The following is a 27,142-nucleotide window of genomic DNA, read 5'->3' as shown; positions in this document are numbered from 1 at the left end:
GCTAGCTGAAATATGACACGTGTGAATACAAATAAATCGTATGCTAGCTAGCTGAAATATGACACGTGTGAATGCAATAAATCGTGTGCTAGCTAGCTGAAATATGACACGTGTGAATGCAATCTTGTGAATGCAAAACAATACAAAATGTTAATACAATCGATGCCAACCAAATTGTAGGCCAATAGAGCTAGTGAGATGTGAAATAAATGTGAAAATATACTTCAGACAGTGAACGTCTCATTCCGTCCATTCAACAAACAAGTCATCCTATTTAGCGCAATTCCACAGTTATTCAGATGAGGTGAACGAGAAGAAAGGTGATTTTTTTTTTAAGTGCACAGATGTCTCATTACTTTGTGAACCTAATGTAATCAATCTCAAGTACAAGAAAGTATAGTTTAGATTTTGGGGACATGATAAATGTCGAACAGTAATTTTTAGAAAGGCCATGCAGAGACCGTAACAGATTGCGCATGGGCAGAGATCCGTTGCTCAGCAGCATCTTGTGATCTGGTCAGTTCGCGGCAAAACACCAGAGGAGTCTGCACGGTTTGAGTTTGCTTGTTACTGACAGTTTAATTAGTAGAAGTTAGTCCTGTAACATATTATTCTTAGACATGTTTTTGCGTCACTGCGAACCGTAAGTCTGTTTTCTTCCTATTATATAATGTACGCGATAATTCCGTACTTTAATGACGTTAGTTTAGTTAGCAGCTAATATGTAAGTGTTAGTTAATATGTGGAGATGTATGTCTGGCTACTCTAAACGAAGTTTAGTTGAACTGACGCACGTTAATGGCAGTTAAATTATAATTAGAGATTTCCAAAACGGATTTAAATGACGATGTAGATGGCAGTATAGTCACATAGTAATCACCACTATTTCCTTTTATTACCTATTTGCTGTGTGTCAGAGATATGTATATATTAAGCCTTTATGTTAATGTTATTTATGCATACTTAAGCAATATAGCACGAGTGGGGTAGATAAGGGATAATCCCACGGGTGGTGTTCGGAGGCCGAGTTGCGTATAGGCAACAACACACATGGAATTATCCTAACCTACCCCACTCCCACGAGTGTTATATTGCTTTTATTTAAACAATTCTACAGTCAACAAATTAACATTTCAATACGAAGTTATTGATTAAAAATGGTTTATTTCGCAATTGTTCCTCTGCAACAAAAAATAGTTATTGTCAACGTCCTGGTTTGGAATTATAAGAATTTTGAATAAACGGTTGTAATCAATGCGCTATAATTTCATCATTTCTAGGTACTGAATTTTGAGGAAAGCTAAATGACAAAAAGTGTAAACAACTGTGTAAAGTTAGTAATTATTTTCAAGAGCAAACTTTTTGATTTTTTTTTTTGGTCTTTTCCAGACACAGTGAGAAAGATCCCTCATCCTCACCCCTGCAATATCGATTGTGGAGGTCGTCATGAACATTTAGAAACCTCTGTGACAAAGGTGAATTATGTTTTTTAAGTGCACAGATATCACATACCAGTCTATGACCTTTTGAAGCTGCTAGTGAATTTTGAGGGAAAGTTAGGCTCAATGACAAAAAGTGTACACCTGTGTTAAGTCAGTCATTGTTTTCTAAAGGAAACTTTTTGATTCAAGAAACCCGTAACCTTTTTTTAGTAAAAAGAGGCAAATTACATTTATGTGCTCATGTGGGCCATTGCAACACAAATGCACAAACAATGACCGTTTTTTTATTTTTTTATTTTAAATCTTTTCCAGACCACTTTGCCAGTCCGCACCATGGTCCCAGAATGCCAGCCCCATCCTCACCCCTGCATCTCACCCATCAACCTCCGCCTGCTTCCCACCCGATGTAAATGTTGTTTGGATGTTTGATACCTACTTTGCCTTTTTTTTTTCAGTTTCATTTAGTCTTTTAACAATTTTGGACCAGAGCCGTTCATGTGCATACGAGCAGTGGGCTTGCCGCAGGCTTGGAGAAATGAGCATGCACACCCGCCCCCCCCCCCCCCCCCCCCTCACAATCTTCCCCCACACCATCCCCTCACAATCTCCCCCCACACCACCCCCCCACAATTAGAGCTGGGTTTCGATTCAAATTTCAAGAATCGATTCGATTACGATTTTTAAGTTTCAGAATCGATTTTTTCCCGATTTTCTCAGATTCCATCCGATTCCATCCGATTTTGATCTGATTTCCGATTCGAACTGATTTCGATTCGATCCGGGGGTTAATGTTATTAAAAATGAAAAATGTATTTGAACCGTTTCCTTCACTTCATGACTGTGTAGAGAAGCAACATATTAAAACTAGTATTATATCAATATTAAACAGCAAATCTTACAAGTATTGGTAGTTACTGATGGCTGGAAGACTGATGAAAACGTTAAGGGTCAATCTACTTTCAAGAAAGATAATTCAGGACAATAAATGGAGGACATCATTGAGGTGACTATATCTGCAACAGTGGATTCCTACTGGGACACTAACCAGTGCATTATTATTATGCTTGAAAATAATTAAGAATTCACCAAAAGCATTTTTATTTTAAAACTGCTCACACTTAATAAACTGAGAAGTACTGAAACTGGAAGTATAAAATGTAAACGTTGAGCATTTTTCTTTAAAGTGCGAACATAAGAACAGAACATTTTAAACTGTAAAAGCACTGAATGGCGTCTATATGAGCATGTTCAAATCTGTTCTGAAACCACACTCAAGATTTGTTTTCAAGAATATGCAGGACCCTAAGTGTTCAGGGGAATCCCATGAATATGTAAAATATAAATTTATAACTTATAAAATTCAAAAAAAAAAAATCGATCTTTGGACGTACGAATCGATAATCGGTCATTAATATGCGAATCGATTAAAAATCGGAAAATCGATTTTTTCAACACAGCTCTACAATCCCCCCCCACACACCCCCTCACGCCATCCCCTCTCAATCACCCCCCACACACCCCCTCACAATCACCCCCCACACCATCCCCTCACAATCACCCCCCACCACCCATGGTAGGCGCCGAAAGTACCATTTCAAGTTGATAGGGCACATTCATTCGAAAGACACATCGCCGCCGAGGGTGTGCGATCGGCCCGAGGTGTGGTCATGGGGAGAGAGAGACAGGGGTCACAATCACCCCCCCACACCACCCCCCTCACAATCACCCCCCCACAATCACCCCCCACACCATCCCCTCACAATCACCCCCCACACCATCCCCTCACAATCACCTCCCCACACCATCCCCCCCCAACAATCACCCCCCGCACCACCCCCCTCACAATCACCCCCCCACACCACCCCCCTCACAATCACCCCCCACACCACCCCCCTCACAATCACCCCCCACCACCCATGGTAGGCGCCGAAAGTACCATTTCAAGTTGATAGGGCACATTCATTCGAAAGACACATCGCCGCCGAGGGCGTGCGATCGGCCCGAGGTGTGGTCATGGGGAGAGAGAGACAGGGGTCACAATCTCCCCCGAAACCACCCCCCTCACAATCACCCCCCCACACCACCCCCCTCACAATCACCCCCCCACAACCACCCTCTCTGCTGAATGAACTAGTAAACCTCTTGATAGGTCATCCGTCCATCCCAGAACCATCCCAGAACCACTTTATTTTCTATTTTCTGTTCATTTGACCACTTTGTAACTTGTTAAATTCAAAGCATTAATAAAGAACGTGATTTGAAATTCCCTTGTTGCGTCGTGCTGAGAGCTGGGCTGCGACAGTATGTATTGCCTGGTGGTTTACATGCAGAATATCCCATATTAAAATGTATATTAAATTGTGCATGGTTGACATAGTGCAGTTAAAATAATTAAAAGTTATTTTAAATTGTAATGGACAGCTGATCATATGTTTGGATAAGTGTATATACTATGTGTATATACCTGGTTTGTTGATCTGCGGTGGGGAGAATGTTTGAGGGTAACCGCAATGGCCTCCTCCACCTTCTGGCAGTCCACATTCGGAAAGGTACGGCTGCGGGCACCTAAACAAAAATATTCATATGACTGACCTAGTAATGGTGGGACAAGTGTAATCAAGGGAAATCTCCATTACCGCCCAAGGAGGTTATGTTTTCATTGTGGTTTGTTTGTCTGTATTTGCCAGCAGAGTAATGGAAAAACTGTTATACAGTGTACTATTTAAAGCATTGTAGCCTATAGTGAATGTTTAGCACTTGAATGTGCTGCAATATATTTTTTGATGAAGGCTATACGTGTTTGTGTGTGTGAGATTTAACTTACGTATCACCACGTCATAAATATAAAATAAAAAAATAAACTGTGGAAGGGTCTCTTCCCCTTTCTCCCCTTTAAACTGAACCCCTTCCACAGCTCATTAGTGCCGATTTTTTTCAGCATCCTTCGAACCCCATCCCCGACATTGCTGCCTCCAAGAAGGCTCAGGTGCCGAATCTAAAGAAATAAAATATTAAAAATCACCTCAAAACCATTTCATTTCAAACAACATATTTGACACATTTAACAAATTGTACATATTAATGTTCTATTAAAGAATGTGTCCCAGCAATATAAAGAGGAAAATAAACTTAGACTGTAGGTCTATTGGTTTCTTGGTCTAATTTCTAATATTCCAGGACATACCATTTTCTTTTTAAAAGAGCGGTCTGCAATCTTTTTGCAGAGGTCCTCCAAGTCTGCGAGGTTTTGACATGGACCCTCTAACATGTCCTCTTCAGCTGCCTCAGATGTCCTTCCTGGCCTGCAGTCGGTTGCACCAGCAGAACGTAAAGCCAATCGTAAGTTCAGGTGTAAACTCCGCCGTAACCCTACGCTCGACGTAGCTAGTGTCAAACTAAAGGTGTTCTAAATTTTGGTTGCACCACCATAACTTAAGTTGTAACGTTACTGGTAGTGCGTAAATTGTACTAGTGTCGCTTTTAATGACATTTAGATCATTTCAAGCGAATCATTGACAGGTAACAATGTAAACAGGAAATACCATCAAACTTCCACCTTATCCGAGTGAAGACGGGTTAGCACCCAAATGAGAGGGCAAACAAAACAGTTTTGTCATTTATTCTCTAAAATTTGCTTGGACGGTATAGGCGTGAGGTTAAGCTATTTGATGGCGGATTTTATAATAAATAAATAAATATAATATTCCGCCCGGCAAAACCGAAATCGCGCATATAATTCAACATCATAATAAAGAAATGGATCGATACGGTCACGGACAATCCGTTCCCGGCGCAAACCGCGTTTAAACTCCTCTTCCCATTGCTCAAAACGAATAGCCATCTTTACCCTGCATTAGTGTTGAAATCTTTTTACGTTTTTTTCTTTTAACGGTTCTTTATCGTTAGTATGGAACTTACACCAGCTAGATGGGAGGTGTAAAAGATAAGTTATAACTTAGTGTTACGTTGAAACTATCTGCTTGGTGCAACTGCTATTTTTTTAGTAGAGTGTAAAGTCGAACGTTTGGGTGATTTACGTTCAACGTAGCCTTAGTGGGACCTTACGTTCTGCTGGTGCAACCAGCTGCTGGACTCCACAGCCTCCATGACTCTACCATTGCCATTTCTTAGGTCCTCGTGCATCCTTTCCAACTTCAGCATAGTCCTCCTCTCCATACCCTCCAGGAAACTGAAAATCTCTGTGGAAACAAGCATAATAATTAACATTACAATCGAGATTCATTAAATGCTTCCTCAGTCGTAATAATCAATGGGAAGGGATGACTTTTTCAAAGATACCTTTGGAGACTGTATCCGTTCCATCTTGATGGTTCCCTAAAACCAAATTATTTCAATAATCAAGTCATTGAAAATGTAAATGCAGGGCTAAACTGGGAACAGGTACAAATAGGTTTATATAGTGTAGCTATGTGTCTGTATTAAGGTACCTTGAAAGGCCTCATAGGTTTCTCCCCCGATGGTGGAGGATTCACATGGAGTTACTGCAGAGCAAATGCAAAGAACAATAAGTGATGTAGGCTAGGTAGCCTAGCTCTGAATAATTGCCAACAAACTAGTTTGACCAACTAACAAACTATTACTATTGTGTGGTTGGATTCCAGCAGCTGATACACCAGCCATGCCTTCATCATCGACCCTGACAGGTGTGATGATAGGTGGTGAAGGGACTGCAAAACAAGAAAAAGAAACAGTTGGCAAACAGTATTAACAACTTTTTTGTTTTTCAACCATAGCTACTATTGCAAATACTTACACGCAGGCCCTCTTGGCAACACTCCAGGTTTTATTGTTCTTTTTTTATTTTTTTTTATTACTTCTTCCTCATCTTCATGAGGCATGTATGAAAAAAAAAAAATGGAGTCTTACAATATATTCAACAGAGAACTCATATATATATATATATATATATATATATATATATATATATATATATATATACGTATAGACACATAATTACCGTCACTATCAGGCTCCTGGTACCTGGCAGGAACGTTTATCCTCCTCGAATTTATCTCCACCGTTTCCACCTGAGAGGTATCTTGCCCCTTTCTTGCCCTCTCCCTGGCCAGGCTGTAGCTGTCTGTTAATGGAAAGGTGCAACAATTAGAATTTAAATGTAAATTACAGATATGCTATCAGTCAAAGGCGATTCTAGGTTTAAATTGTTTTATTTTATTTATCATTCGAGCACAACAAATGTATTTGTCATTATGGGGGTGAAACACATCTTACCTGTTGTAGAGAAAACGCGAACTTTGTACTTTTTCCAAAGTACCTTGTCGGGCAGAGCACAGCGTCTTGCCAGAACGCTGGCATTATTTGCCGGCCAATAGCAATTCAGAACCTGTAAGATATTTGCAATTGTTGTGTATGCTTTTTTTTGTATGACACCATGCAATTTATGCAATTTTCAATGAGTTGCCTTACCCCATTGCTCTTCGCCAACCATAATGATGGTGCCACATCCACCTCATTTTCCTCAAGAAAATGCACCACCGAAAACTTCAGACGATGAACCTGAAGTACAAAGACATTTTGATGGAAACTGGGGCGATGCTGCTGGCAGGTATGTCATTGATGGAGACAGAGGCGATGCTGCTGCCAGGTCTGTCAGTGATGGAGACAGAGGCGATGCTGCGGCCAGGTCTGTCAGTGATGGATACTGGGGCGATGCTGCTGCCAGGTCTGTCAGTGATGGAGACTGGGGCGATGCTGCTGCCAGGTCTGTCAGTGATGGAGACAGAGGCGATGCTGCGGCCAGGTCTGTCAGTGATGGATACTGGGGCGATGCTGCTGCCAGGTCTGTCAGTGATGGAGACTGGGGCGATGCTGCTGCCAGGTCTGTCAGTGATGGAGACTGGGGCGATGCTGCTGCCAGGTCTGTCAGTGATGGAGACTGGGGCGATGCTGCTGCCAGGTCTGTCAGTGATGGAGACTTGGGCGATGCTGCTGCCAGGTCTGTCAGTGATGGTGACTGAGGTGATGTGTCAGTGATGGAGACTGGAGACTGGGGCGATGCTGCGGCCAAGGTAGAGTCTCATGAAAAGGAGTGGAGAATGGTAAAGAACACTCGTGAGCCATATTCCTCCTCAAACATGATTGCCCTTTGTTTGAGGCATATCTCTGATAACAGTTTCATGCTTGTGTTTCGGATGTTTGTCCGTATTGCTCCATAAAGGCGAGAGTCACAGGGACTCGAGGTGTAGGGTTCAAGGTGGTTATACACCCTACAAAGGAACATTTGTGCGCCATAATTTTTTTCTGGGGTTGTTGACAATACCTCACAGCATGCTTTGTCATTTAGCATGTAAATGTTGTTTGGATGTTTGCTACTTACTTTGCCTTCTTTCTCAGTAAGTTCCCTCCTGAGACTTCCACCCTCATTCAGTCTTTTCACAATTTGGACCAGAGGACTTCTTCCCGAGCGGACCAGTTTTTTCAAATGGTGAAGATAATTCTCAAAGGGGAATGCACTGCAGTTGTCCAGGCAGCCAAATTTTTTAGCATCAGCAGCAAGTTGCAGCATGGAGTGGACGTTGTAGACTAGGAAGCACTCCCCATACAAAAACCTTCCTTGCTGTACAAAAAATGAGAGCAGTTCATGTGCATACGAGCAGTGGGCTTGCACCAGGCTTGGAAAAATTAGCATGCACATTGCAACGCTGAAAGCCATGAAATGCTCAAACAGGTCATCTTGAAGAACTCCCCTCAGGACTAACTTGCCAGTGTAAAGAGCAAACTGACGGAACTCTGTGGCCTTCCAACGCTCAAGATGTTCCAAACCCCTTGGCTTTCTTGCGAAATTGTTTGGAATAGCTGTCTTCAGTTGCTCAAGTCTCACACTCACCTCCTTAATCTGCCCTGAGGACATTCTTGTCTCCTTCTTTCCTTTTGTCCACAAAAGCAAAAGCTTCTTCATTACCCCAAGGCAACACTGGTGCATATAGTCCACAGGAAAGGATGTGACCATGTCAATAGAGAGGTTGGAGAAAGGTGATGTTTTTCCTTCATGGTGATCTTCCAGTTGAGTTACCTCTCTGAAGGATTGGTCAGTCCTCAGTGTGATGTTTTCAACCTCTTGATAGGTCATCCGTCCATCCCAGAACCCCTTCTCTGTACACCTGTCACAACCAAAGTACCCCGAGTACTGCTTGATACACTTGACAAGTGCCTTCGCAGGGGCGTCACAAGTTATGCACCTTATCTGGACACGTATCACCTTGTCTCCCCACTCCAAGCCATTCTGCATCACGTTCTGCAATTTGCTGACTGTTTCGCTGATGAAGTTGAGGGAGGTTGGTTTGGATGACACCAAAGCCAGAGACAGGGGGAAAATAGATTTAGGTGACAAATTGATGCAGCAGAGAACAGGCCAAAGAGATTGGTTGTTGCTTTTAAAAAGAGGCAAGCCATCAACATTCAGGGAGATGTCTACACTGTCTAATTTTTCAAGCACTGCTTGGGGATACTTTTTAAGATGTTCCAGAATCTGCCCTCTAACATCAAACTGAACACACTGCATTCCAGACTCAGTCTCCACATCCACTTCATTGGTACTCTCCAACAAGGTTCTTGCAGTGGAAGGAAGCTCTGGATGACCATTTTTTTTCAGGACCTTCAATAAGGCATCCACAGCATTGTGTTTCTCTCCAAAATCAATGGCCCATTCTTTAAGTTGCTCCCTAAAGGAAGAGGCAACTGCACTGTCCTCATCACCATCACAGGAATCCTCTGATGTCTCCATTTGTTCCAACTCAGTCTCAGGGACAATGTTGGTATCGTCATGCAGCTGCTCTTCGATGGTACATCCACCTCCACTCCCAGGGCTATCATCACTGTACATCTCCTGATCATTGTGATTCTGCAGCTCATTTGGTTCTCCATCACGTGTATTCTTTTTCTGGGCTCTTGACACCCTTGCCCAGATCCGGTTGTAATCTCGCCTCTGATCAGCTGACGACATCTGCTCAGTGGATACAGCCCTAAAATGGTGTGCCTTGAAGATTTTGAGCCACATTATAAAACCTTTTATTTTTTTGTATTTGATTGAAGAGTGACAGTACTAATTTCGAAATAATATTAGTATTATCTTACCTTTTTTTTTAACATCTTAAGATCGTCAGATCTTCCAGCACTGTTTGCCATATCTTCAGAAAGTACATCCGGAAATACAGAAGTTGCAAAATGAAAAAAAAAGCATAAATTGTTAAACTCTTGCCATTGAGAACTATAATGTATACATTTTCAAGCAACAAAACCATAGCAAAAAGCCAATATAACCATATGAGTAAATTGACACATTATTTTCTATATTTATATATTGCCTGGTGGTTTTTATACAGAATATCCCATATTAAAATGTATATTGAATTGTGCATGGTTGACGTATGTAGTGCAGTTTAAATAATACAAAAGTATTGGAATTGTAATGGACAGCTTGTGGGTCATTTTGATAAAAGTAGTATTTTTTTTTTTTGTCTAACTTAATTATCGTAGTTACGTGTCTGTAGGTTATGTAGCCTGTTCAGAGTTTCATTAAACTATGCACTGGAAACTTAAATCCTACTGTAATTGACCTATCGCTAAGCCACAAATACATTTTCCAATGACTCCAATCATACCATATATATAAAAAAAAAAAAAAAATTGATCTTAAAAAAAAAAACAGGTCTATTACCCTCTGTGGCAATTTAGATTTGTGTATTTCTGCCATTACTTTCAATACATAGCGCTCCGGATGTCGCGTGACTTTACCGTTTTGCCGTCATTTTGGCAGGAAAGTAGTGGTAACAACGAACGTAAATGCAGCCACTGTTATAACTTGTATAGCTATAGCGTTAGCTAATCTGTAACATTCGCCAACGTATAGCTACTAAAGTTGGCTAAGTAAGGAATAGTCACCGAGAGGCCGGGCAATAAACAGTTTGATATGCCCAGCTTGTGGACGGCTTACCGGCCGAGACGAAGTCGAGGGCGGTAACCTTCCTGCGAGCCGGGCATATCAAACTGTTTATTGCCCTGCCTTGAGGTGATTATTCCGTTTATTCTACTTTGCGCCGGCCAACATAATGAAACAATTCAAGTACTTTAATAATTAGCCTTTTTCTTATTCGTATTGCATGCTTATTAAATGTATACTCTGTTTAAGTTCATCTCCCTCGAAAAGTAGTTCCCTTTAGAACTACGGTGAATAACGTTAGCTCAGCTGTAGGTAACTCGTTTCTATAGCAACCACACAAGGCTGGATCTGATCACTAGTTTAATAACGTAGCTGCTACATTCGTATCAAGTCAGCTTTAATGACGATCGATCAAACATGCACTCCTTGGTTTATTTTTACTATGGACCTCATGTTGGAAATGTATGTGATAGAAAACGATGCAAGCGGCGTATTGATCTACTGTGCTCAGTCAGCAGCAAGTAGAACCGACAAGTCAGCGGGCAATATGCCGGATTAATGCACCCCTCCCAGCCAATCAGAATCAAGCATTCTTAAATGAAGTAGAATAACGTACATTATATCACTGCTCTTTTCATCACAAAAATGCTATTACATCTTTATTACAGGCAGCATTACATAGGAGCAACACGACTGGCGCTCCACTCGGCTCTCCACTCTACATTTTGTTCGACGTAGCAACAGTAACTAAGAGAGCATGCGCGTCTGAGTCCGTAACCAGTACAACAATGTCAAATGGCAAAGGCAGCCAACTGTCATTCTGATACTTTTCTCGCTTAACGTCTTGTGGCTCTTGTCAAAAAGTAACTAGCTTTTGAGCTACTAGACTATTCATAAGGTTCACGTGACGTCACTGTAGCTTTGCGCCGCCATCTTGACGACCGATCCCACCCACTGACCAACTGATTTCAGTGGTAACTCAGTCAACACCAACAGCAACACCTGCGACCACAATCCACCGACAGTCATGCCGGCAATTTGTTGTGCAGTGGGCTGTAACAACAGCCGTACGAGGAACCCCGGCTTGATTTTTTATTCGTTACCAACCGAAAAATCAAGAAGAGATAAGTGGTTAGCCGCAATAAGACGAGATCATTGGGCGCCCACATCTCACAGCTTGCTGTGCTCGGAGCACTTTGTGTCAGGTAAGATTTCGCTTCAACTTAGAAGCAGCTAGGACTAACAAGAGCTATAATATGTCTGGAGAACCAGGAGAACACTTACAAAACTTGATTTTGTAAGAAGTTCCTGAGTTTCACGTGTTTTGTAAACATGTCTTTCAGCCTCTGTAGCACTAATGCGTTTGTGTTGTATTAGATAGATAGCTAATTCCTTGATTCATTCCAGAGGTAAATGACATTGTCATAGCAGCAACATAGGCAAGACAACAAATATGACAAGACATGCAAAGCAATGAATGCATAGCACTCTGTTATTTTACAAAAACCCATTTCCTGAAGTAGGATGTCAGTCAGTCCCTATGTTTAGCCCATGCAGTAACTTCATGATTAGATTTACAGCTGTAATTTGCTTAGTACTATTCCATATCAGTCAAAAGGAACAGATTATTGCCCCTTTTCCCATATTAGAACCTACATTTGTATAGTCTGCGAGAGATGTATTTACTGAGGTGATGTGTTCCGCATATAATCTTTGTTTTACTATGCTCTGCCTTTGTAGGAGCAAAACAGGACAACCCCTTGAGCCCTGCTTTTGTGCCCAGCCTGTTTGCACATACCTCTGTGAGGGAGAGGGAAAAGCAAAATGACGTCTTCCAAAAGTTTCTGAAGACTAAGCAGAGGAAGCGCAAGATCCGCGAGACCAGCAGATATCTTGCTGACCCTTCAACCACCGATGTTGCTGACATGGAGGAGCATGAAGTCACTACTGACCACAACACTGACCACAGTTATTCAAGAGACACAGGCCCTGGCATTGTAGAACCATGCGTGAATCCATCCTGCCAGGCTACTACATTTGTATTGGAAAGTGAGTGTGCGCGGCTCCGAGCTGAGGTCAGTGAGTTAAGGGCTAGGGTAGAGGAGCGGTCCTTGAATGAGGAGGCATTCAGGGACAATGACACCATGGTGCAGGATCTAACAGGTCTTCCAACCTTCGCCAAATTAATATTTTTGTTTAACTTTGTTCAGAAGTTTATAAAAGTTGGACAATCAATCACCCCATTCCAATGTTTGATCCTAACATTAATGAGACTGAGGCTTAATGTGCCGCTTCACTTTTTAGCTTTTTTTTTGTGATTTTCTAAATCAACTGCTGTCAGAGTGTTTAAAAGCACATTAGATGTATTGTTTTTCAGATTATCAGAATTTATCGTGTGGCCACCTAAAGAACAAATTCAAATTAGTCTCCCAATGTGTTTTCGCAATAAGTTTAAAAACTCCATAATTGATTGTTCTGAAATATTTATAGAAAAGCCAAAGGACCTGAGATGCCGTGCACAGACATACTCACAATATAAGCACCACAACACCGCAAAATGTATGATCTCAATTACACCACAAGGTGTTATATCCTATGTGTCAAAAGGTTGGGGGGGTCGCACAAGCGACAAGCACATTACAGAAAATTGTGGATATCTTGATAATTTGTCACCAGGAGATGTCATTCTAGCTGATAGAGGTTTTAATGTTAAAGATACAATGGGTCTGTATTGTGCTCAGCTGAAAATACCGGCATTTACCAAAGGCAAGACACAGCTGCATCCACTGGAGCTAGAGGCAACAAGGGGACTGGCAGCTGTCAGGATCCATGTGGAGGGAGTCATTGGCCTGGTGAGGAATAAGTACACGATTCTTCAGACCACCATCCCTCTGACACTCTGCCAAGCCGCTTCGCATGGACAGCCTACCTCCATCGACAAAATGGTGACAGTTTGCTGTGCTCTGTGTAATATTTGCCCATCAGCCATCCCTACAGAGTAGAGAAGTGGTACAATTATTTTCTCTGACTCGGAACTACATAGACCAACTACTAGATTAGATTAGATTAGGCTTTATTGATCCTTTTGGGATGACTCCCTCAAGGAAATTGATTGTCCAGTAGCTTACAGAAGAAATACAACACAATATTAAATTATATACAATATAAGATAAACAATACACTCTTAGATAACTATAAACAGTAAACAATAATTATAATAATAATATAAGATAAACAATAAACTTTTAACTAACTAACTATAAAAAGTAAACAAAAAACAGTAAACAATAAACTCTTAGCTAATATAGAAAGTAGAGATAATAATAGAAGTAAAACAGGATTCAAGTAAAATAAAATAAGATAAATGTAGAGAACTGTATAGAGGATTAATATAAATAAATAAATATATGTAAAAAAATAAATAAATATAACTTTTAACTATTATAACTAAACTTAATAACTACTAAATAAAATAAGATAAATGTAGAGAACTGTATAGAGGATTAATATAAATAAATATATGTAAATAAATAAATAAATATAACTTATAACTATTATAACTAAACTTAATAACTACATAGTTATTAAAAAATATATTTTTATTGTTCATTTATGTATGGAATTGTATTGTTGAATTGTATTGTTCATTTATGTATGGAACGCATTTATTTGCCACATTGCTACAAACACAATGGTAAAAGAAAAATTAATTCAAATAAATCAAAACAAAAAAAATGTTTCTGGATACCAAACTCATTTCTTTTTTGTTTGTTTTTTACATTCTACACATTTCCAACTCTTTTGCCGCGTTTCCACTGCAGGGTGCGGAACGGATCGGATCGCAAAGGGGCGGTAGGGAGGGGGCGGTATAGCCCAGCTCAGTTCCGAGGTCGCGTTTCCACCGCCGACAGTACCCTTTGTGGTAGGCCGGATGTCGATCGCCGCGGCAGCTACGTAAACATCGTAAACAACGTCTTCCTCCGCAAGAATGCAGACGAACGTCTCCACCTCCTTGTTCGCCCAAGCAAGCTTTTTACGCGACATGTTAATTGTAAAGAATAATACCTCGAGGCTACTGTTTGTTTGTTTTTATCCCCGCGTCACCCGGAAGTGACGATTCTGTCGACCAATCAACGGAGGGGGGGTGTAGCTAGAATTCCAGGGTACCCTTTCAGGCGTCTGGTCTCGTTTTGGGTACCGCAACGGAGGAGTCCCTAAAATGGGGTCGGAACGGGTACGGCAAAGTCCGGGTCACGCCCACTTTTGGCGGTGGAAACGCGATCCGACCCGCACCTTTGCGATCCGATCCGTTCCGCACCCTGCCGTGGAAATGCGCCATTTGGCACCCTGCTCAGCTTCAGACATGACTTGTGGAACTTCTTTCGTTTGCATTGCCCAGATGTGCAAGAAAGAATGTCTGCTTCATCAATAGGGTTTCCACAGTAACATCCCTCAGGTGCTGTCTCAAAATTAGCACTTGAGAGGCGTGGCACAGTAACCCATTTACCCAACAGCTCAGGCAGTACCCCTGTTTTAATGAATTCTTCCACCCTCAAGTAGGCCTCATCAAAAAAACATTGATCAAACTGGACCCGCTGCATAAAAAGTTCTTGTGGTGTCCACACAATAAAATCTCCATACATTACCCCAGCTACACACATTTGGGTCTGCAGTTGGTACATGTAGCTATGATCTGGTTTGAGGGCCATACCTTCTGCAGTCATGGTAAGGCAGAAACGTGGGTCGCTGAGACAATCCCTGAAAGCGCGGCCATTTGCATTGAAAGGGTATTTTATTTCAAGCACACCAGTCCCATGACAATCACAGGTCACCACACCATCTGGCGATGCTCCTACCCATGGTAGGCCCGGGTTGATAATGAGCCCTGATTTTGTAATGCTGAAGTTCAAATGGAGATCTCGCATGGTCTTCAGGTATGACTCCCTGGCAGTTTCCTCATTTTGCAGACCCCATCTGTGAAAACATGAAAGACAGTAAGGATATTTTGAACTTGATGATAAACCAACTATGATAAACCAACTAGTCTACATTGTCCAATACACTGTTATATAAAACATCATTCCTGGAGTATAACCATGATGGAATTCCGAGAAAAAAGCCTGACTCATTTCTTGCTTTCTAAAATGAATACCTGGTTGCTTCTGTTGAAAAGTGTGAAGACTGGGGATAGCAAATTCTCTTTATCAGAGATGAAGAGTTCTTTGTCCTGGCTGCCTCAAGAAATACTGATGCAGTAACTCTTCCTGCTCTCTGATCAAACCACACCCTGGACTTTCTCTGCTCTCTTGTCTTCTCCTCAACTACCAAACACTCCAAAAAATAATCGAATCATCAAAAGGGTTTTAATGTTAATTATTATAATCATTACGTTAGTGTGATGAGGCAAAAGTGGAGCTTTTGTGTTATTTTTAATATCTTACCTGCTCCGGAGTGAGATGAAGCTCCTCAAAACGCCTATCAGCCTCCTCCAGCAGTGAGGGCAAATCCATTTCAAGACAGGCGCTTGAGTACAGAGTAGGGAGAGGTGGTGGCAAATCCAACTGTACAGTGTTGGGAATGTATCTGATGGAATGGCCTTCAACAACTGACAAAATTGCACTTTTCTTAGGGATGGCCTCCTGGTTTTCACTGCTGTGGAGCTGTTCAAAAAACTGCTTGAGCTCATCAGCGGATGGTTTAATTTGATGGTGGTCGTCTGTTTTTTTAGCCTCCTCCTTTTGAAATATGTTTGATAGCTCATCATATTTCACACGTTTCTTGCCTGGGTCTTCCCATGCACATGCATTGTCTGTGCATGCCTGTCCCTCTCTGCGCTCAACAGCAGCCAGGAGTGAGAACATTAGTGCTGCTGCGTGGGAGCACACCTCTCCCAGTCCTGCCATACAAGTGCAGTGTGCCATGACAACAGTCCCTTCCTCCTGCACAACTACCCATGGCCATGTGGGCTTAGTGTTAAGAGCCTGTGAATGAAGGACCTGTTAAGTGAAGAACAAACCGTTAATTAGTGAATATCTAATTCTCCTAATATTGCTCTAATGGGTGACATAATGATAGCTGGAGTCATAGATCCTATCTAGTTCACAAATGACATGACTTTCTTCTGTAAACCTTTTGCATAACTAAGAGATGAGATCTAACCAAAATAAGAAATTGCATTGTTTGTGCCAGTTTGCCATTTTATTTAACTTGAAGGTCTACTCCAAAGATAACTTAACTCAGGTATTGTATCCTTTGTGCTCTGCAGGTTCCCAAGAAACAGCATTGAACACAATTAGTTAATTTAGGGAAAGGAGACGATTGTACATTATGACATAACCTCAGCATAATGTGCGTCAGTTTGTTTGGAAATGTGTTTTGGACAGACGCATTCAGTAGTGCTGGGTACAATGAGGATGCGCTCTTTTATTCTCTTTACTGCAGGTAATGGTAGGTTCTGAAAGATGGCATATCCATGTAGCTTACTAATGAATAAAATGCTTACAAAAAACGTTGACATATGACCCACTATGTTCTGCTCCATATAGGCCTACCCAATGTTGACAACGTCCCAGCCAAAGAGTATTGGTATTAATACCTCATTCATTGCCCAAAATAATCCATAATAATTTAAGTCGGGTTGTGTTGTGGGTACAAAATGAATCTTGATGAAAATCGTCCCAAGCGTCCCCGGCAAAATTATCCTCTATGATTTGATGACTGATTTCAACGATCAATGATAGTAACCCACCACAAACTGTTCACAAGAAGTCACGAATATATAGTACTTACCTTGCCATTATCAGATAAAGATTATTGGTGGCCAAGTGCCTCACTCTAGCGTCCTTCACCCATCCAGCCACAGCATATTGATATGCATCAGTGCTCTTGAACGCTTTCAAGCTCTCTCCAGTGTACGGGGAAGGGTTGTGGACTAAATAAATATATATGTCATGGAAATTTATTTGAGGCAATCTTGAGGCCGATACTAATTGACTAAAAAAAACTGGGGGTAACAAATAAGGATCGGAGCCTAAAATCGAAATTTTTTCAAGGTATCTTTGGCCCCGTCCACACGAAGCCGAAACGGGCGAAACCGTTACGGTTTCGATCTATCCGGTTTCGAAGTATCTCCGTAAAGACGAAGCCAAGCGAAACCGGATAGATCTGTAGAAACGCTGTAGTAAACATTCCAGGCCCATAAGGGGCGCTGCTTCTGGTACACAAATCCAGAAGAAGAAGAGGCGAGCATGCGCATAAAGGCTGCCCCCCGAACCACTAACAACACAAACAAACAGCTCTTCTACGAAGGCGAACTAGATTCTCAATAAATAATGGCTTAGCAACCCAACAAGGGACATGATATGCTGCAGAACGTTGGGATTTTGTTGGGATTTCTGAGACTCCGCGGGCTTAAGAGCCATTGGCTAGGAGGTCGAGGGGTGGGGCGATGACGTCATGGTTTGCGGTTTCAGGCGTCCACACGAAACCAAAACGAAACCGGATAGATTTGAAACCACCTCCGAGGGTGGTTTCAGAAGTTTGCGGTTTCGGTCAGCGGATTCGCCGGCTTCGTGTGGACGCAAGGCCGAACCGTACAAGACCTTTGCGGTTTCGCCATGAAATCGGCTTCGTGTGGACGGGGCCTTTGTCTCTCCCTAACGTCCAGATGAGCGGTGTGGGCTGCCATACTTGGCGAGATCGGTCGTGCAAATGGCGGCGTTCCAGAAAACGTGACGTAGATGAACCTTATGAATAGCAGTAGTCTTCACCTGTCCAAAAGTAGCCAAATCAGCTGTTTTTGTATTTTATATATCCTTAATGGGGCAACACAACTGGCGTGTAGGCATATTCCTACTTAGTGCTATCGATAACATTGTTAATTTGTTATACAAATAACACGATATACGCGTATGTCGCGACATCTCAATTTAGCCGACTTCGCCTTCACAGTTTGAGCTAGTTGTACAGTTATTAATATCGATATTCATAGCTATGGCATTTTCACGTTAGATAAACATATAAATACATAGATACAGGTAGAACGTAAGTTTGTATTAAAATGTATTTACCTCAAATGATGTCCTTCGGGTGTCTGTCCTTCCCACCTTCACAAAAAACTAATCTAAACTATTCAACTATAACACTATACACTATACTAATAACACTATACACTAAACTACACTATAACATAACACAATAACAACTAAATAACAAAACTATCAATACTAAAACTTAAGTTAAATATATATTGACACAAAATGATTATAAAACGGTAGTTTTACTAGCTATGGATGTGGGATCAAAAAATTGCTGTCTCTCTCTCTCGCCGTCTCACTCTACAACAGGGTTCACGAGCGTTGATAGGGACCCAACCAAGTAACCAGGCAGGTCGACGAGATGTCATGTCAGATCAGCAGCCAGGGAAGTTTCTGGAACGTCCGAGTGTCCCTCGAAAACTTCTAACATAATGTAATTTCATAACCAAACAGGGACGTTGCTGGAACGTCCCGAATGTCCCCCAAAAGTTTTTAATATAATGTCATTTTCATAACCAACCAGGGACGTTGCTGGAACGTCCCGAATGTCCCCCGAAAGTTTTTAAAATAATGTCATATCATAACCAACTAGGGACGTTCCTGGAACGTCCCCTGAAAGTTTAAAATTAAATTACTAATTGTGACATTTTAGGAACTTAAATAACGTCTAAACAACGTCCTAAGGATAACGTCACGGTATAACCTATAGGGGACCAAACAGGGACGTCCCCGAACGTCCCCAGGACGTCCCTTGTTAGCTGGGTAAGATACAATTCCCTCCCTTATGCTTCATAGTTACCATACCGAAATAGGCCTACTTTAACAAATAAAGTGAGTTAAAAGCGACCAAGGATTGGACTACTTTCTTCAAAAAAAGCAACAGGAGCAGAAGTACTTTTTACGAGCATGGTGACAAGATTGGTTAACTCCTGGCCAATCACCTGTGTGGATTTACAGCGAAGCAACTTATCCCTGGAATACGGACGGACAGGTGGTGTACAACATCAGATCAGAAATTGATAAATGAAAAGTTCAAAACATTCTATTCAAATGTGTATAGTTCTGATTGTACAGTAGACGTAACTGTTATGGTAACCTTTTTCAGTAACCTAAACATGCCTTCCCTTTCTCAAGAACTGAGACATAGCCTTGAGGCAGCTATTACTCAGAAGGAATTTTTTGCAGCAATAACATCTATCCAATCAGGTAAATCTACTGGTCCAGACCGACTTCCATCTGACTTTTTAAAGAAATTTTCAGCCGAATTGTCGCCTTTTTTATGTTCAGTATTCTCAGACTCATTTGACTCAGGTAAACTCCCGCCTTCGTTCTATCAGACTTGTATCTCCCTGTTGTTAAAATAGGATAAAGATCCTCTACATTGTGCATCATACAGACCAATTTCCCTGTTAAATACTGATGTGAAGATACTTGCTAAAATTCTCTCTAAATTACTTGCTAAATTTTTTTCAGTGTGAAACTGAAAAAAATGGCTTTAAAGTTATCCTAATGTCCACACAATGTGGTTATAGCTACAATGTTATAATTTTCACAGTTTGTAGTGTATGCCTGTTTTAATCTATTCATTGAGAAAAAAATTAACTCAAATTTGACCTTTGACCTTTTTTGGAAGTTACTGTGTTCTGCCTTAGCATTGCCTTCGGAATGTTGATTTGTCATACTAAGGCAGAAGGCAGTAACTTCTATGTTAAAGCTCAGTGGTATGATAACAATGGAATAATGACCCTATTAATTAATCAATAGTAATGCTATTTCATTTATCACAATTACCAATACCATGATTATCATAATGTGACTTCACATTTATCATATTTTTTTTGTATTTCAACACGGGTAGTCACATTACTGACACAAACTCTCTGACCGACCTCAGTGTCATATACTGTATTTATGTATCTGACTGAAATAATTGAAATTACTTGTCTGTATGTGTAACTTAAAGTAAAGGTTTCTGACAACAATTTCAATAATCATGTTTATTTACAGTGTTCACCATCAAACAAGCTTTTGAGCACAATGTATGAACACTCTTCTTTGTAACGGAGCAAGAAAAAATGTCCAATACTTATAAAAACAGCCTATAAAAACAGATTATCCAAAAAACATCACACACACACACACACACACACACACACACACACACACACACACACACACACACACACACACACACCACTGAATTATCATATTAAGCACATACTGTACAACAATGAACTTGTCAATTGTCACATTAAACACATAAAACGTCCATGTCAATCCTTTGGGGTGGGTGCAGTGTGTGTGTGTGTGTGTGTGTGTGTGTGTGTGTGTGTGTGTGTGAGAGAGAGAGAGAGAGAGAGAGAGAGAACGAGAGAGTGAGCGTGTGTGTGTGTGTGTGTGTGTGAGAGAGAGAGAGAGAGAGAACGAGAGAGTGAGCGTGTGTGTGTGTGTGTGTGTGTGTGTGTGTGAGAGAGGGAAAGAGAGAGAGAACGATAGAGAATAAGGCCCATTTTCCCCCTCCCTACTCTTCATCTCCATTGGGGACATGCTTTCTGGAGGTCACAAGTGACCTCCAGAAATCAGTTCTGGAGGTCACAAGTGACCTCCAGAAATCAGTTCTGGAGGCTGGCATCAGGGGGACCAGTTTCAGGATGATGTCGTCCTTTTTCGCCTCCTCCACACCAACAACCCGCAACTTCAGAGTGGAAGGCATGCTCGTGTCAAACTTCTTCTTCAGGAAGTCCACCTCCACGAACTGCTCCTGTCCATGTGTGGTCTTCACCCACATGGACCTTGACCCACGCCTCAGCTGGATGACTTTCAGGTCGGCAAGTTTTGGAGCCTTCCTCAGCCTTGCTGTGGATTGGCCACTAGCCCAGTCCATGATGTTGTCATTAGTCATCTCCACAACCTCCATCTTCTTGGAATTGGATGACTTCACGACCGAGAGGAAGTCTTCGAAGTCGTGGATGAATCCTCCCGGTCGTCTTTTCATTTCCTGCTCCACACCATGGTGCACGCTGTTTGCTGAGATGAATGTGTGACCCGGCTCAAAGTACTTCAGGGTCACATCATCCATGGCCACCAGGTCAGAGTTCATCAGCACAACCAGCGAGGACAGGAGGCACCAGTTCTTATTTTGAGCGCTACAGTTGTCAACCCAGAAGATCACATGCTCGCAGTCACGGTCCTTCTCAAGCGCCTCCAGATAAGCAGACGTCACTTCCTTGGCACTGCGCCCTGCTACGCCCTCATGCCACACCACACTGATGTTGTCCTTCTTCTCTGTCTTTCCTCCCACGGTGGCAAAGGTCTCGTGGTACACAGAGAGACGCCTGGTGAAAAGTGCCGATTTTACACCAGGCATCCTCGGTAGCATGTTGACCTTCTGCAAATCTACACTCCTGACACTTGTGCCGGCAGGCCAGTCACTTTCCGCATCACTGCGGTAGTGTTGCCGGGTCTCAATGGCCTCCTCTTTGTGCTTTTTCCACTGCTGACACTGTGGACAGTCCACATCCTCTGTGTGCTGCGCCTCCTTGGTGTGCTGCTCCTGACGCAAACAGGCCTCACACTCCTCCTCTCCCAACTTAGCGAAGCTGATATTTTTCGCTCTCACTGCTTTGCGATACGTATCATACCCACACTGGTGGCCTTTGTCTTGGAAATCAGCAAACATAAGTTTAATGGTGATGTCACTGGGGAGGTACCGGCGGCAGGGTGCGTGCTCCCTCCTGTAGTGGCTGATGGTCGGCCTGAAGGACTCTATGTGTAAATAGAGCTGCTCCATGTCCAGCTTGTTTGCTGGAGCATGTCTACCTCTTCCATCTCACGGTGGGGCTAAGTTTGTTGACATTTCTTTGCCCATGACAGACAGCACGATGCTGTCATTCCCAGGGTGGTAGCCGAGAGTGGAAAGGTAGAACAGCTTGCACACCTGGTGGGGATTTTCTTTGGCATCCTTCAGCCGGTAAACAAAGGTCCTGCCTCTCCTGCTGGGGCGGGCACAGACCTTCTCCCTCCCCATTTGACTGACAGAATGAAAAACAAAGGCTCGCTTGTCCTTGTAGCTCAGGCCCCAAAACTCCCTACAAATGGTCATCCTTTGTTCCTCTGAAAAGTGTGTAGAGCACTGACGCCGACACTTCACTCCACAGGGGGCCCGTGGTCTCATTCTAGGCGCAGATGGTTGAGGATCAGAGGCGGGCGCTGATGGTTGAGGATCAGAGGCGGTCACAGATGGTTGAGGATCAGAGGCGGTCGCAGATGGTTGAGGATCAGAGGCGGTCACAGATGGTTGAGGATCAGAGGCGGTCGCAGATGGTTGAGGATCAGAGGCGGTCGCAGATGGTTGAGGATCAGAGGCGGTCGCAGATGGTTGAGGATCAGAGGCGGTCGCAGATGGAGGTTGTAAGTCCATATCCATGAGCTCAGGCACAGAAATGAGGTTGGCGATTGCATCAATAGAAGGCCCTAGTTGGAGGGAGTCTTCGAAAATTGGCAAGGTTCCATTTGGTGTGCTGGTCACAAGCCTGCCATCTTCTCCGAAGCACAGGTCATCACTTAAAATATCACTGATATCTAAAGCTGTGTGATGTGGTTGGACTGGTTACAAATAAATCTCACAGAGACTTTTGCGATCATGTGGTTCATGCAGTGGACAAATATCGGCAAAATGAACACAAAATACAGGAACAAAGCAAAGAGGTGCAGAGGAAGCTATCTCAGCTTCAGTTGGAAGAACTCACAAGAAGAGAGAAAGAGAAGAAGAAACAGGCGGTTGTTTCAGAGCCGGGTGATACAATACTGCAAGCCGTCCAGCAGGGCGCACCACAAACCCAACCTCCTCAACAGGCATTCTCTACCCCAGTACAACAGCCTCAGAGCCAATGGTCACCCACTCCACCATTCATATACACCATTCAGATACACCTACATAATACTGGGAACCCAACAAATGGGAATAGGCAGAATCAGAATAAGGGTAATAAGTCAGTATATAAACAATTTACAAAGGGCCCCAAGGACAGTTTAGAAACAATCAACAACAAGGATCCCAAGGACAACGCAGAGGTCCTTTAATATGTTATGGGTGCAACATGGAAGGACATATTAGGAGGAATTGTTTGGCTAACCCCTATCCACCACAGCAAGGACAGGGTAACAGCTATCAGGGAAGGCAGGAACAAGGAGGTAGCTACCAGGCAGGTCCCTTTATGGGACAGGGATACTAGGGGTGCCCAGAGAATCCACAGGGGGAGGGTCAGCTTGTAGCAATCACAAAACAAGCTGGTGAGGAACCGATACTGCAGGTTCTGATAAATTCAGGCATGCAAACTAGTCACCTTTCGGCGAAATTCGCCGTTTTGAAGACAAAATTGACCACTTGTGTGATTCGTGGAGATCAGTTGAGAAAACATTTGGGGGGGGGGGGGGGGGGGGGGTCTGATGGCCAGCCATGGAGTCCTTGTGGCGCCTGCTAATACATTCTCAATGGAGAGGCGAGCGGACAGAGAGAAGGCGCAGCATTCTGTCAGGCGGCACGACAAGTGGGCGCACTCGTGAAGCCGCGCGGCCAACCGACAGCGCGAGCGGAAAGTCGCCTACCATCTGAAACGGCCAAGCGTGAGCCTAGCGGAGCCTTTAATTGCCTCGTTTCCACCGCCGACAGTATTACCGCGACCTTATATTATCTAAAACGTTCTCATCGATTCAGCCAATGAGAGTGCAATCGCGTTGCCATGGCAACGGGAGGGTAAACAAATGATAAGGCACCACCACACAAGTTAAGTAACGATCGCTGTAGGCTTCAATATCATGCAAGCACTTTGTTTTCTTTTTATTTTGTTCTACATCACAATTGCATGCTTTAATAAAGTATTGTCTTCTTTAATAGGTCCATGCTCCACCTCCTTGTTCGCCCAAGCTAACGTTTTACGCGACACGTCCATTGTCCAGAATAATACCTTGCGGTTTGTTTTTATCCCCATGTCACGCCCACTTTTGGCGGTGGAAACGCGAACCGTGCCGCAACTTTGCGAACCGAACCGAACGCACCCTCCGGTGGAAACGTGCCAAAAGAGAATTTTTCAGCGGGTCACCAGTTGTGTTGATACATACTAGTCGATATAGCCGAGAGAAGTCGCTGTTTTGAATGCTGCAAAACAGCGAAAGCGGGCCCTTGAGACACTGGTCCAGGCCAAGAAGAAAAATAAATAATGGCATACTCCTATTGCCCTGTCCTCCCACCTCTTTTTATTCTTCTCAATATTCTTTCTTAATTTTGTAATAAGTTATGTACCTATTGGGGCTGCCCTTGCACATAATAAATTAATGCTTTTGTAACCAACTGTATTTTTAAAGGTAATATAACAATGCAGTGGTGCATCAATCCCAGGTTATGAGGAGACTGGCTTGTATTCTTAATAGAACTCTGATAAAAGGAATAACACACAGACACAGTGAGGCACGTTTGACCTTTTATCTAACCATATCCATATCTAATAATAATAATAACAACACTGAACCTAAAACACTGAACTCAATACACTGAACCCAAAAGAGGTCCCCAAGAAAAATAACAAACTAAATAAAATGGGTACCCAGCAAGTCTTTGAGTGCACTCGATTCAATGAAAGGGGGCGTTCTGTTCCTACCACTACCGCTACGGCCGAACGCTCTTGAGCAGGGGCCAGTCGATGACAGGCTGTTCTCTTGTTCAAAGTAACGTCAAATCTTCCTCCATATCTTCTATTTCTTCCGTAATAACCTTTGCTTCGTTTCTCTTCGTCTATATGTTCACTCTTCAAGTCTATGTTCGCTCTTCAAGTCTATGTTCGCTCTTCAAGTCTATGTTCGCTCTATTAGGGAGCGTCAACAAAAACACGGTCTCCAGGCAACCGTTTCAGTTAGCGGCCGTCAGGAATATAACCTTTTCTTCGTTTCTCTTCTAGTCTATATGTTCACTCTTCAAGTCTATGTTCGCTCTTCAAGTCTATGTTCGCTCTTCAAGTCTATGTTCGCTCTTCAAGTCTATGTTCGTTCTTCAAGTCTATATTCGCTCTTCAAGTCTATGTTCGCTCTTCTTACGCGTCAAGCAGAGAACCAGCGTCAACAAAACACGGTCTCCAGGCAACCGTTTCAGTTAGCAGCCGTCAGGAATACATTGTAGCACGTGAACACTGGTCGCTACAATATACTGGGAATATATATATACTATAGATATACACCATACACACTACATTATATATATTATTATAATATATACATTCATATAAAATGACATATACATATATTAGCAGAGAGAGTGAAATAGCATGGGTTACACTTTGTTCGTAATTGTGCGCAGTCCTGTAATTTTTTTTAGCTTGTGACTAACCCTAATACATTAAAAAATGTAAAAGAAAACTCCCCGGAGTATAAACCTGGAACCCTATAGTGGGTCTGTGTTTTACTCAGCTCACGCATCATTCTCACCTTTTTCACCCCGAGCCAGTTAGCATGCCTGAAATTATAGAGGCATGCCAATGATGGCCCACACTGGAGCCACTAACACTTGCGTAGGTACAAATTATGCCTCTCACCTCCCCATGGCAGGAAAATTCACCAAAACTTTAGAATTCTCGGGACACACGCAGTTAATACCTATGACAGCTCCAAGGATGACAATCTGAGAATTTTTATTTTAAGTTGTATATGTGAGCGAGTGAGTGTGTGAGTGTGTGAGTGAGTGAGTGAGTGAGTGAGTGAGTGAGTGAGTGAGTGAGTGAGTGAGTGAGTAAGAGTTAGCATTGAGTTGAGTTAGAGGGGTCAGATGAAGTGATTTGTGAAGAGTGAGACAGAGAAGAAGAAGAGTGTGTGGAATGGCAACGAGAAGTGGCGATGAGATTGGAGAAGGCTTTCCGGTTAGAATTTTCTTTGGGGAGATTCATATCTTTCGATGGCCTTTTAAGATTAATATTCTAGTTTTGGAGTGTGTCCAAAAACGAATAAACCAGAAAGGAAAGGAAAGGATTACTGAAAGTGAAAATGGTTACGGAGATTTGTGAAAGCAAAGGAAGTAGGTAAAGAGAGGTAAAGTGAGTTAGAGCGGAGGAACGTAAGTAAGGAAAACCCGCAGGTGGGGGCTGGACAGAGAGACAACAGAGAGAAAGAGACTGAATTTGCATTGTACTGAATAGATTATTTGTGTGCTTGTATGTACTCTGTATTTGGTCCCTGAATGTAACCTATGTCCACTGTTTTAGAGAAAACATAGAACCACCACTGGCATTGGTGATTCTGTGGCTCTTGGAGACTCTGCATCGCGTCGGAACACCATGTGGTATAGATCATTACATCTTGGTACACAGAGCACTGGTGAGACAACGGTTGGATCAGAGGGAGAAGGTATTTGGAGAAGGGAGAGGAATGTAATAGAAAGCAAAAAGGGCGGACGCGGACCGACCCGGAGGTAATAAATCAGCGGAGAGGAGGCTGGGGGTCGGTTTAGCTCAGGTAGTAGAGGGTGTCTTGTAACCGAAAGGTTGCTAGTTCGATCCCCATCTCCTCCTAGCTGAGTGTTGATGTGTCCCTGACTAAGTTACATGGTGATCACAGGATTTAGGAATAATTATCTAGACTCCAAAACATGAGCAATCAGCGTTAAAAATTGTCTGCACACCATACTCCACAGGAGTCAATGGGTTCAATGGCGCCAGGGTAAAGTGACTCATCAAAAGCAGTGTTGGGCAAGTTACTTCCAA

The 27,142-nt window shown here is 42.6% G+C and overlaps 2 long non-coding RNA genes across 2 annotated transcripts; both read right to left on the bottom strand.

The window, feature by feature from the left end:
- Positions 1 to 4,376: 4,376 nt before the first annotated feature.
- Positions 4,377 to 4,739, bottom strand: LOC115557748 (uncharacterized). Its single transcript, XR_003979241.1, has 2 exons — positions 4,627 to 4,739; positions 4,377 to 4,437 (listed from the first exon to the last, which is right to left on the bottom strand). It is a non-coding gene; the product is annotated as an uncharacterized LOC115557748 (long non-coding RNA).
- A 1,762-nt stretch (positions 4,740 to 6,501) lies between these two features.
- On the bottom strand, positions 6,502 to 7,349 carry LOC115557719 (uncharacterized). The gene is made up of 3 exons (XR_003979233.1): positions 6,891 to 7,349; positions 6,696 to 6,807; positions 6,502 to 6,543 (listed from the first exon to the last, which is right to left on the bottom strand). It is a non-coding gene; the product is annotated as an uncharacterized LOC115557719 (long non-coding RNA).
- Positions 7,350 to 27,142: the final 19,793 nt, after the last annotated feature.

Source organism: Gadus morhua, chromosome 2 (genome assembly GCF_902167405.1).
Source record: "Gadus morhua chromosome 2, gadMor3.0, whole genome shotgun sequence".
In the NCBI taxonomy this organism is placed as follows: domain Eukaryota; kingdom Metazoa; phylum Chordata; class Actinopteri; order Gadiformes; family Gadidae; genus Gadus; species Gadus morhua.
The sequence above is the reverse complement of the archived record's forward strand: the minus strand, read 5'-3'. Positions and strand labels throughout refer to the sequence as shown.